The 9,185-nt window shown below is 43.1% G+C and overlaps 1 pseudogene; it reads right to left on the bottom strand.

Annotated features, from left to right (window-relative positions):
• Positions 1–1,174: 1,174 nt before the first annotated feature.
• Positions 1,175–1,586, bottom strand: LOC105095946 (ATP synthase subunit f, mitochondrial-like; annotated as a pseudogene).
• Positions 1,587–9,185: the final 7,599 nt, after the last annotated feature.

Below are 9,185 nucleotides of genomic sequence, written 5' to 3'. Positions count from 1 at the left end.
GCAGAATCTAGTGATGCAAAAAAACAAAAATCACTCTCCCTTTCTGTGCCTCGATGTATTTCTCAAATGTATTGAAGAATGCTTATTTATAATTAGAAGAACAGATACTCACAGTCGGGAGTGCTAACTCTTGAGCTCCAGATACATATCACATTTGATCTCACAGCAACCCACCCTGTTTTTTTAAGCATAAAAACCAAACTGAAGGGCTCAGCAACTTGTTCAAAGTCCTAGAGTAAGTGCCAGAAACAGGATTCTAATTCAGCTCTGCAGGCTCTACAGTTTGCCACACTCTTCAAGTTTAGAGGCATTCAGTTCCCGGGGGCTGAGTGAGCCGGATCATGTCCCCAGGAGGGAGGAAAACCCCATCCCAACACAGGCTCCCTGCTCCTCAGGCCTCTCAGATCTCACCGGGGCCAGTACCCAGGACAGTTTCCTCTCGCGTCCCCACTGTGGCTAAGGCAGGGGTGCATTCTGAGGACTGAAGATTTTCATTCCCAAGGGCAGCCTGCAGAGTGGGGACAGAGTCCTCCCCACTCAGCTCAACCCAAACTGGCCACAGGCCACAATATTGACATGCCCAAGGAGGGACGACACAGCTGCCCCCAAATCCAGAGAAAATGACAACCCTGTAATGTGAGGCACCAAGACAAGACAACATTTCACTACAAAACGCAGCCGGATGGATTGGGACATCACATGTCTTGGTAATAAAACTGTCCCTCCCCAGAGGACTCCGAAGAAAGCCCGAATCTGGGGCCCCGGCAGGAGCTCTGACACATCAGGGCAGGCAGCCAGTCTCCTAGGAGAAGCTCTGCAAAATACACTGAAACACATTTAACAGAGGAGCCACGAGCACAAGGTCCTGCACCATCCGGATCCTCGGCTGACTTCCAGAAGAGTCACCCTGGCAGTGGAGGTGATCCTGGGTAGAGCCTTCCTTCAGGTGACTTTGTACATAAAACAACATACAAGAGAAAGCAACAAGCACAGAGGTGAACCAGGCAGTTCGGCTCACTTTCCACTGAGATGCTGAGCTTCTTCACCAAAGCCATTCCATTCTCCTGTGTTAACTTGCTGGATTTAGAGATGTCTGTCTTGGAAAAGAACTGCTTTTCAAGATTCACTGGGCAGTACCTTGGCAATCTTTCCTTAATTCATGCATGGAACTTCCTTTTTTTTTTTTTTTTTTTTTTTTTTTACCAGTCATCTTTTATTGGGTGGTGATTCTCTAGTAGGATGTGTAAGGATTCGGGGGTGCAGGGCAAAGGTCCTGGTCGGGAATGCAAAGCGCGCCTCCTTCAGTGGTACTTGCACAGCCGCTCATGTCTGAGCTCCTTGCAACAGCGGCAATAGTTGAAAAGCACGTAAGCTGCCAGCACCAGGGAAAGCCCCGCGACGCTCCCTTTCTTCACGCTGATGTACTTGTTGTAACACCGGTAGTAACCTCTTTGAAACGCTCCAGCAATGCCTTTGGGGTGAAATCCCGCATCAGTATCCAGCTTGGCAGCTCCCGTAATTAGACATCCAGGAGCCTCTTCTCCTTCAGTGGTACAACTGACGCCATCTTGGAGTCCTGGCTGTCCGCTTCATGGAACTTCTATATACCAAATCACTGACAGTTTATGGAGGCAACAAATTAAAAGCTATGATCATCAACCCCAAGGAGCTCCAAGTCCAGTCAAGAGCTACAAGTATTTCTGCTTCTCCATGACTGCTTCGATGGCTTCATTTACACAAAGCTCAAGGGAACACAATGCTGAGCACCTAAATCAGCAGAGGAAATCAGGAAAGGCTTCAAAAATGAGGTGGCACGGGGCTAAGGAGAGTCAGCCCAATGGACCATCAGCAGGGAGGACATCCAAGGAAGAAAGGAAAATAAGAGCAAAGGTACAGAAGGAGAGAGAACAAGGTATTATTTCCAAAATCACTGACAGTCCTATATTCCTGGAGCATAAAATGACAGGTGAGACAGGCTGGGAGATTAGCTGGACAAGGCAGCAGAGGCCACACCTTAAAGAGCCTTCAACAACATGCAAAGGAGTTTTCGTTGTATCCTGCAGGTGACAGAGATCCCAGATGAGCCCCAAGCAGGAGAAGTAGAAAGGGCCACGCATCTCTGGAAGCTTGCCCCGGCTACCACATGAAGGGTGGACTGGAGAGCGCAGGGAGCTCTGCTGGGACTCTTGGAAGCTGCTGTCCCAGTTCAAGCAAGACTCATGGGATCCTGAAGCAGTCAGGGCTGTTTGGAGTGGGGAGCAGGGACCGACAAGGGAGAAATGTTAGGAAGCAGAATTGTCAGGACTTGGAACTTAGGGATGCTCTGCAGTGTTCCCTGCTGCTAATGAACCAAGGCAGGCCTGGCTTTAGGGAGTATTTTCGGTGGAAACCTGGATGTTGTAAGTTTAATTACATACAGTGTGACAACTGTAGCTGGACTGCACAGAGAGGGGAGATCCATTTTGTTATTGGGTTTGTCAGCTCAACAGAGCAGGCATGGGCTTGGGTTACGGGGCTCCCCGTCTGCTCCTCCTGGCACAGCTGCCAGGAAGAACCTGGCTCCTGCAGCTCCAAAAGGAGCCCAGAGGTCTCCCGCTAGGAGAGGCCAGAGCTTTCGCAGCCACCACTCTGTCTCTGTCTCCCCTGCCCTTTCTGTTCCGGCAGCTGCATTCCAAAGACTAATGAGAACAAGGTGCAACACGGTTTAACAATCTTCATACATTCCTTAGCAAAACATAATTTCTTTAAAAACACATTGACTGCCTTACAGTGACTCCATCAGGCCAGACACATGTCAGGAAAAAAGCATGAGAAAATTTGGCAGGTATGTATAACGTGTCAATAATAAATTAGATGAAGTTTATTTTCACAAAACCAAATGGCCAGACTTGCTCGTGGTTTCCTACCAAGGAGTAAGAATTACTCCCCAGAGAGAGTAATCAAAGCGCAATTAGAGCAGTCCTGGAATTTTTTTAAACATACTATCCTTTCTTCACACATCATTGCTCCTTCGTTTTTAGCAAGGGTCCTTAACTCAGAAATAGTAATGGTCTTTTCTAGGTTTGAGTCCTTCTGTGATAACATGTAGTCATAAAACAGGTTTAAAAAAAAAAAGGCAATTGGTTTACAGTTAAGACTAAATGTCCTTCGCAATGTATCCATTCATTTGTTCATTTAACAAATAGTAGCACTGCCTATTGGGTTGGTCTATTCCAAATGCTGGCAAACAGAAAATCTATTTTCCTAATAATGGCAATAATTTTTAGCCTCTGGGCAGGAATTTTATCACTCTGAGGATATTCTATTAAAGTCCTAAATTATTTGGATAAAAGATTCTTGAATAAAAAGAGACTTTTGTACTAGGGTGACTCCATGTTTTCAAAATGCAGCAAATGGCTAAAGAACAGAGAAACAAACAATAGAAGAAGGTAAATATAGTTTTAAAACAAATCAGACTAAAGATGGATGACATATGCTTCAGAAAATGGCACAGAGACTTGACCTTATGAAAAATAACACTTTTTTTTTCCCGTGGCCTAACAGAACTGAAATCATAGTCTTCCAGAAAAGAATATCCCACCATCTTAACTAGGAGTGTAAAGACTTTTACCTGGAAACATTTTGGAATTTCAAAAAGACTCAATAGTAAGGAGGCCAGGGGAACAAAGGCTGCCATGCACAGTTGTAGGGGAAGTGCACTACACCCAAGTGACAGGGTGACACATCTAAGAGGACACTGTTCCCTTCAGAGACACTGTCAATTTGCATATTTGGACAGTTTTTCAGGAGCCATTAGTGAAGGGTATTGTTCTAATACCACAGCATGACAATTTTCTGACACGTGGAAGGAAAATGTATTGAGAAAAGGGTGCCTGTTTCTAATTTGCACAGAGGCTTCATATAGGCTAACAGTGGCTCTGATGGGGAAGTTATGATTTCTGGATGAAACACATGTCAGTGCTTCTTTGGAATGAATTGCTACTTTGAATCAACTTTCCAACCCAAGCTTTGCGCACAGCATGCCACACATTTATTATATAAAGAAGAAAGCCACCAACATGACTGTCTGGTATGATCAGCTCAGGTGATCGACCAGGATGTTACTGAAGACAGAGTCATGATTCTATTGCTGTAGAAGCAATCATCTCAGCACAGAGACACCCAGGTGACCTTGAGGCCACACTCTGCAGCCCTTAACTCCAGGATCACCACGTGTTTCTTCCCCCTCTTCCTCACACCTGGAGAAAAGGAACTCTTGCAGGATGACAGTGGCCCTGACCTCTAGTCACTGCACAAGGAGGAGCCTCTGACTTTGATCGACAAACTTTGTCATAACTGATGAGACTTCAGGGTTTGTTTCTGCAGAATTGACAAGCATCACATGGGCCCCTGCCTTCCCTTTCCATGTGCTTCTCTCAGGTTGTCCACCTGCCCCCCTGCCATGACCACCTGTGTTCAGTAATGCTATGGCAGGGGGCAGGGTGGGCAAGGGAGTCGGGGAAGGAAGAGCAAAGACTCAAGTCTTCTTCTCTGAACCGTCACAGCTGAAGTCTTCTGTGAGGACTCCAGGCTTTCAGACACTAAGAGTTTCCTTTGAGAGTGACCCCAAATTTCAGCACTGTTCTAGGATGGCTACAATTATTTTGATACCATCTGCTTATCCCAAGGTAAAAAATGTCAGGTTCTTATGGTGTATTTGAAAGAGCACAGAATGAGGAGTCAGGAAGAAGAGGTTTTAGTTTGGGTTTTACGACTTCCTAGTGACAAAGTGACTCTGAAAGTGCCATTTATCTCTGATTATCACCATCTTCTTCAAAAGGGGGCTAAAGGTATCTTCTCTTAAAAGGGGATAATGAGGATACAAAGCACATGTAAAAATAATTGAAACAAAGCATACAGCATAAAGAAATATTAGCAAAAGAAGAAAAGCATCTGTTCAAACTTCCTTACATATCCTAGCTCACGAGTCACCCAAACCCCCAAATGCGCTTTCCAAATTCTAAGGAGAAAAAAATATTCCTAACTGGATGTTTAGGAATGTCTTCCTGCACATGTATTATGCTAGGCTGTATGTACAAAGCTAATAAAATTTCAGCTTACATCTGTATAGCACCCTACAGTTTATTAAGTTCTTCCATACACATTAAATCATGGCAGAGCTGTGCATTTTATAAGCTGAATGTATGTTTCATAAAGCACTTGGGCCTTTAGGTAATCAATGTATGTACCACAGGCAATCCCATTATATGCAACTAGGAGCATATTATGTAAATTATCACATGATGTATATTGTTGTATATTTATTTTTATAACATGAGTGGCCATGTTTATGATTTAGATGATGCTGAGCATTTTATCAGGAATAAAACCCCTACTTAAAACTAGATTCCTACAGAAAAACATGATTCGTCTTTACGATGATTCATTTTACCCTGGTTTCCAGATCATACAGCTACTCAAACCAAGTTCCTACCTGAACAGAGTTTGTGAAAATAATTATCAAAAGAGGGTATTAAAACCTCTGGCAGAGGGAAAGTATAGCTCAGTGGTAGAACGCATGCCTAGCAAGCACACGGTCCTAGGTTCAATCCCCAGTACCTCCATCAAAAAAAAGAAAGTAAATAAATACTCAATTATCTCCCCCCAAAATAAATAAATAAACAAATAAATAAATATTTTATGGTTACAGGATGGGGTGGGAAGGGATAAACTGGGAGTTCAAGATTTGAAGATACTAACTACTAAATACAAAATAAACAAGTTCATACTCTATAGCACAGGGAACTATATTCAGTATCTTGTAGTAACTTATGCTTAAAAAGAGTATGAAAACGAATATATGTATGTTCCTATACAACTGAAATATTGTACTGTACACCAGAAATTGACATGATGTTGTAAACTGAGTATCCTTCAATAAAAACATGTTTTTAAAAAGAAAAAAGAAATTTTAAAAAAACTCTGGAAATTTCTTCTGTGTTTTGAACTTTTCCCTATGGAAACTGTAAGTTTTTATTTTTAAAAGGAAGTAAGATAATTTGACTTTGAGTGCCCAAAAATCAGTTATAGAAGAAGTTATATTGATTATAAGGCATGAATAATCTCTCTCCCCCATCAACGATCACTACTTTCCTGGAAAATGGCAAATATTCCAACCTCCTTTTAATGGAATCATCTTGAGAACGGCTTTGAGACTAGAAAATTAGTAAAACAAATAAAACGATGCCAAAATCTAACATTCTATGTCTCTTTCTTTCCCTGGTCCACTACTTCTTAAGTGAAACTGGAGAATGGACTCCTCATTCAATACCAAAGGACTAATTCAATTAAGCTTAAACTGAAGTCCTGTTTTATATGGATATTAATACAGTCTGCAATGATGTTTATAAAGAGCTTAGAGATTTTTAGGGTATTGATGTTATCTGAGCCCTAAGTGCTCAAATAGCCATAGTTATTAATGCAGATTTATCTTAGAGAACTTCAAATTTAATTTTTAGAGATGACCCATTCATAATTAAACAATACTAGCCATAGGAGAATTTATTTTAGTCATCATGCACACACACACCCCAATCTCATAATACTTCATTCTTCAAATGTTTAATACTTTCAGACTTTTTTTAAAAAACAAACAACTCAGAAGTGATATCACCAAAAGAACTGTAAGAAGAATATCAAATTCACTTCAGACCATGCTGAAATAAAGTTTTGAATCTGACCTATGTCACTCAAAGGTTCTCAGCATGTAGGTGGTGGGTAGCTTTCTGCTGAGAATAATTTAAAGGGCACAATAAGCTCTTACGTTTCCCCAAAGCAACCTCCACATCACGCCTGAAGCGACCAACACTTGAGCTATTGACTCTAACCGTTGAGGGATGGGGAAGAGGGAGGAAAGGAACATTTTTTTTTTTTTTTTTTTTGGTCAAGTAGTATGTACCACGTAGAAAAGGCGCGTCTTACCTTGGGCAGCGATCATCACCTTTGTTTTACAGAGAAAACAGATACTAAGATTAAGTAACCAGCCCAAGGCCACACAGCTCCAAGTGTCAGACTGAGCCCACACCTGTTTCCAGATGCCACCACCTCCCATACACTGAGGAGGATTTTAATTCACAGATTTTCATTTTTCTTCTAACTACCACCAAAGAATCCAGGCCCTACTTCCTACAACCTACTATGACAGGCATTCAAAAGTAAGGAAGTTGATAGATTCTTACAGGTTATCATATAGTCTAACAAAGACTCCCAGTCAACACGGTGACCAGAGAAGGATGAGGCCTCAGCCCATTAACACACACTTACCTATTGGGACGGGATGGTTTTGCAGATTGTTTGTGGCTGAGCACTTTGTCAGGAAGTGAAACCCTAATCAAACTAGATTCCTACAAGAAAATATGATTTGCTTCCTATTAAGGCTTCCAGATCTTATGGCCACAGAAACCAGAACCTGGCTGACGACCTTCTGAAGAAATGCCAGTAAGGGACAGATACAAGTGGTCCAAGGCTGAGGAAGGCTGGGAGTCTACAGAGTAACAGTAAAGGTATACCATTAATAGAGGTCCTTTCAAAATGCCAGGCATGGGGGACGGTACAGCTAAAGTGGTAGAGCGCATGCTTAGCATGCATGAGGTTCCTGAGTTCAATCCCCAGTACTTCCTCTAAGAATAAATAAATAATTCTAATTACCTCTCCCCACCAAAAAAAAAAAAAAAAAGAAAGGTTAAAAAATTGTTTAAAAAGATCTTTAAAAAAAAAAAAAAAAGCCAGGCACTGTTTAGCTCTGAGAAGAACCCTACGAAATAGTGTGATTTGCCATACCACTCCCTCTACAGATAAGGAAACAAGGCTGAAAATGTTAAAACCTGACTGCTTCACATAATGTATTCATTTCCTAGGACTGCCCTAACAAAGTGCCACATGCCAGGTGGTTTAGACAGCAGACATGCACCATCTCACAGTTCTAGAGGTTGGAAGTCCAAAATCAAGGTGTCGGCAGGCAGCCTCCTTCTGAGGGCTGCGAGGACAATCTGTCAGATCCACACCTCTTCTCTTTTCGTAGCCTCAGGCTCCTTGGCTTCTAGATGTCCTCTCTGGGCCTTCACATTTTCTTCCCTCTGTACGGGTCTGCCTCTGTCCAAATTTCCCCTTTTAATAAGGACCCCAGTCATACTGGATTAGGGCCCACCCCAACGACCTCATGTGGCTTTGATTATCTCTGTAAAGATGCTATTTTCAAATGAGGTCACATTTTGAGGTACCAGGGGTTAGCACTCTGACATCTCCTGGGGGACACAATTCCAGTCACAACATACAGCTATTGACAAGTCAGCCTGGCCTCTATAAATCTGACCTCCTTGAGGAAGCCAAGCCCCCTCAGGTGCAGAGCCTTCCAAGTGAGAGGGCTGGAGAGAGAAATGGGTGGCTGGAGGCAGCAGGGATGAGGAAGACAGTGACCACCTTTAGAGCATGTACCATTCTATCAAATTGTTTTCAACACCACCCCCACACACCCACTGAGAGCTCATCCATGATCACACCTGCTGTGTGTGCAGCATGCGTAACGTCTTGCAGGAAACGCAGGGCTTGGTCAGCCTCAGCCTCTGTCCTCAGACAGCTCAGCCAGGGGCAGGGAGTGGGGGTAACGCAGCTCCCCTGTAACCATTACAGTGCAGACATCAAGCCCAAGACACTACGGGAGAGGCACCAGATACAGTGCAATATGGAAATACAGAGCAGCAAGACTTCTATTTCAACTCAGGACAGCTTCATGAGAGAACAGCCTTTGCTATGGGCAGGTTTCAATGAAGAAGATGCGAGATGCAAATCTAGAAAGTGAAGAGAGGCAACTCCTGTTGAGAGCTTCAGATGGAGGGCCAATGCTGGGAGCTCTGGTGGAAGCTTCAAGCTTCTACCCTTAGTCCTTCTGTCCTCTATGCAATAGGTATGATCCCCAATTTCCACCTGAAGAAGCTGAAGCCTGGAGATTTCAGGGAGGGGTCAGGCCAGAATCCTAACCTCCAACTCATCTGGAAACCCCAAGGTCTTAGGCAGCACAGGACTCAGGTAGCCGGCTCTCAAGAGCTAGAAAACCACAAAATGAGTAAAGCCAATGCATCTTCTTATCACTTTGTTTTAAAACGCCAAAGTATGGTTCGGCATGCAAAATCAGAGGGATTTAATTTCAA

This window comes from Camelus dromedarius, chromosome 10, assembly GCF_036321535.1.
Source record: "Camelus dromedarius isolate mCamDro1 chromosome 10, mCamDro1.pat, whole genome shotgun sequence".
Lineage (NCBI taxonomy): Eukaryota > Metazoa > Chordata > Mammalia > Artiodactyla > Camelidae > Camelus > Camelus dromedarius.
The sequence above is the reverse complement of the archived record's forward strand: the minus strand, read 5'-3'. Positions and strand labels throughout refer to the sequence as shown.